Source organism: Gavialis gangeticus, unplaced genomic scaffold, assembly GCF_001723915.1.
Source record: "Gavialis gangeticus isolate Ggan-Ray unplaced genomic scaffold, GavGan_comp1, whole genome shotgun sequence".
In the NCBI taxonomy this organism is placed as follows: domain Eukaryota; kingdom Metazoa; phylum Chordata; order Crocodylia; family Gavialidae; genus Gavialis; species Gavialis gangeticus.
The window spans coordinates 26,197,886-26,201,457 of NW_017728995.1; the positions used below are offsets into that span (position 1 = coordinate 26,197,886).

At 38.0% G+C, this 3,572-nt stretch overlaps 1 long non-coding RNA gene across 1 annotated transcript in view; it reads left to right on the forward strand.

Annotated features, from left to right (window-relative positions):
- LOC109288020 overlaps window positions 1–3,572 on the forward strand; it is a 468,804-nt gene that overhangs the window by 449,341 nt on the left and 15,891 nt on the right. The gene's annotated exons all lie outside the window — the stretch shown is intronic.

Consider the following 3,572-nt stretch of genomic DNA (forward strand, 5'->3'; position numbering starts at 1 on the left):
TTGCAGAATAATTGTATGTGCAGTCTCATCTTGCAGCTATCCAATGGCACCAGTTCCTGACTCGCCAATTCAACTGCACTTGCTTTGTCTTTCCCCCACCCCATTTCTTGTCCATTGCTGTCTTTTCCTGGGGACAGCTCACAGTCTGTACCACTTCTCCCTTTTATTCCCCTTTAGATTTTCTCTTTTCATCTGGACATTTCCTCGCTTTTCAATGTCCCTCTTTTTAAGAGAAAATGAAATGCGTGGAATTTGAGTAACTTCAGAAACATACCCCCGTGGTTTTTGTTAAAAATATAGATGATGATAGCAAACTGTAACTGCTGCAAGATTATTTTCTACCACTAGGCTCATGCTTGACTTACAGACTTAGACAGACGTGTTCCTCTGTTGTAGTACTGTTGCTTGGGCGCATTGTTTTATTCTTCCAACTTCTTTTCCGTACTGTATGCTAACATACTGGTGGCACATTGGGAAAATGTCTGTGGCGTTGGGTATGTGCAGGCCAAGAGTGTGAAAAGTGACTAATGATGTTGAGCATTTAATTTTAGTGGATGCCCAACTTGATATACATTTTGAGACACACTTAAGCACCTACCCTCAGACTCCGGTAAGGTGTATCGAGTTAGGTGCCCAAAGTTGAAACCAAAATCACCTGTCACTTTTGAAAATCTTAGCCGTGCTGCTTATGATAAAGTATATGATCTTCAGTACTTGATATTGGTTCATAAGAATGGTACCTCTGTCTCTTAGATGAGAGGATGAAGTATGGTTCTGAAAAGATGACTTGAAAGCCTTTTCCTTGTTTGAAGATTGTCTCTTTCTGTACCCTTTCTGTTCAAATGTTCAGAGATTTCTGGAGTGTGTTTCAGTTTCAAAATATCTTACTGGTAATTACCATGCTCAGTTCATCACCAGGCAGAGGGGTTGAAGTTCTTTGCATCATTGCAAGGTGATCTTTTTTTTCTTATTGCAGATGTTGATAAAGGATGACCAACTGACAGTAAAAATTGCTTGGTACTGATGAGCACTTGGCTTTGTTACTGTGGTAAAATATACATCATTTGACAGCTGCTTTTGCATGGGAAAAACCATAGATGATTAATGGTTTCCTATCTTTTCTTGTTACTGATCTTCTTTCCTTATGACAGATGAGACTCCAATGTCCTTTTTTTTGAGAGGGAGAGAGAGAGGGGGGAAATATTTAAACTTGCTCTCACCTAAGTCTTCTATGTTGTTCTAAGGCCTGTATTTATTGTAAAGATTTTTGTCTGAATTTTTGCTCTCTTGAACAGATCAGTTCTGTCATTCAATTTTAAAAGGGAAAATATATATTTTTTTCTCAATTTTTTTTTGCCAAAGGCGATAATACTAATTTTACTTATTCAGAAATTAAAATAGCAAACAGTTTATATGAGGTGTTGATAATTACCTATATTACTGTACTGCTGTGACAGATGTTGGCAAAAAGAAGCAGAAAATGCCTACAGCTGTGCACTCCATGACATCCAGTTTATACTCAGACAGAAGGCTAACAGATGTTCTGAACTGTCACTTTGCCTAAATGTTTTTAAAGTCTAAGGACCTGCTTTATAATTCACTAGGGCCTCGTTTGGTTTCACAGAGGTCCTCAGAATTCCCATCTGTGACAATTAATGTTGAACACTTTTATAAATCAACCCGTCTTTACTTGTCCTCTGCAAATAGACATGGTTTATCTGTGTACTACGAGGGCTTCATTTTTTTTCTCGTGACATAGCTGTGAAATTCTGCAACTTGTGTATAACATTGCAAAGAAAAAATAGGGTGACAGGAAGGTAGCCAGGTTCACAGTCTTCAGATTGGTGAGCTAAATTTGAGCGTTGAATGTTTGTTTTGAATGGCTAAAATATACCCCATTCTCCTTTGGAGTATAGTTATATCTAAGGTGTGTGTAAAACGCTGGCAATCTCAAGTTTTTATTTTTCCAAAGGAAATACAGATCCATCATTTTTAAACAGAGCATTTTATCAAGCGTGCTCAAAGTCTCTCCTCGGCACTGCTCTTATTTAAGAACTGTTAATCAGTAGCAGAATTTGAGAAAATAAAATGCTTTCTTAACCCATTATGTTATGGTCTTTACTTGTAGAACTGACATGTTGGAAAGTGTGCATGTGTCATTGCATATTTATAAAAATATGATCTTTCACATAGTCTACTGCTTTTAAGCCCCATCCAAATTTTCCAGCATACCTTTAGATGGGTAAAAAATTACTCTTGTGTAAAGCAACTTAATATCTTCTGATAGTTGCTATTAAATTTTAAAAGCTGGATTCCTGTAGGACAGAAGTTTAATAGTTTAAACATTTTGTTAACATAATCAGTGTTTGGCCTCTCCTGTTCTTCTGTGCTGTATAGAAATATAACTCCAAATTGTACATCTTTCTGGGTTTGTTTCTAAATTACTCCCCACACTTAATTACGAGGATGAGAGGGATGCCTTATTCCTCTTTGTTATAGGCTAAGCTCTCAGTAATCCCAAACAAAAGAGCCAGTTCTGGAAGATATAGGATTTGCTAGCAGGATTATGGTCTCATAGATAATGATGTGCAGTCAGCAGAAGCGAAGCTTTATTTTAATTCAAATAAGCTAGTAAACAAACCACTGACAAGTCTGCTGGTGAGAGTAACTGGCTTCTGTTGCCACATTGGCAGCTAAATTATAGAAAATCTATTATACCCTGTTCACCATATGTTTAATTTAATACAGATACAAATTAAACTATCGACAGTGCCTATTAAAATAACAATACATATTTTTAATATACGAATATTTGAAGTTACATTCCTCTGACCTTAAGCAGGTCAGTGCTGATTTGGGTGATTTGAGCAAAACTTACATGATACAGTCCTACAGATTTGCTATGAAAAAAAAGTAACGTGTGGAAAACCAGAATATAAATAGTAATTTTTTAATAAGTAGTAAGGCTAATTGGGGTGTTCTGGATTTCAGTCATCTGCTCCTGTATCTGCGTCTCCCTTATAGGTTACTGTGCCTTGACAACAGTGGTTGATACTTCATCTCAGTTACCGATACTCCTTCAAGCCCTTTTAAACTGGGTGGCTGGAGGTATCGGGAGTGCTGAAGGTGCTCTTGCATGATCAGCACTGATGGAGAGTTTGACATAACTGAGCAGGGTTCCCCTGTGGTGCCTAACCTGTTCGGAGGACAAATGGTCCAGCTTAGTCCCTGATGGGTTTTTTTGGCCCCTGTAGCATCTGAAATAAAGACAGTCCTTGAAAAACAGTGAACGGGAAATAGTCAAAGCATTGTGAGAGGCTCTCTAAGGCAAGATGCTTTTAGTTAAATGGAAGATGCATGACAAAAGTTATGGTGCATACTGTGGGTGGTGGTTTAGAAAATGCATGTAGGAGATAAGTAGATGTCACTAGAATGAGGCTGTGGTGATGTGGGGAGGGAAGGCTATATGAAACCACAGACTTAAACCCTCTCCAAGTTCATCTTGGGCCCATCTACACGAGGCGCTACTTCATAGTCATTACAGCACATTTATTTAGGACTTGTATTGGCAC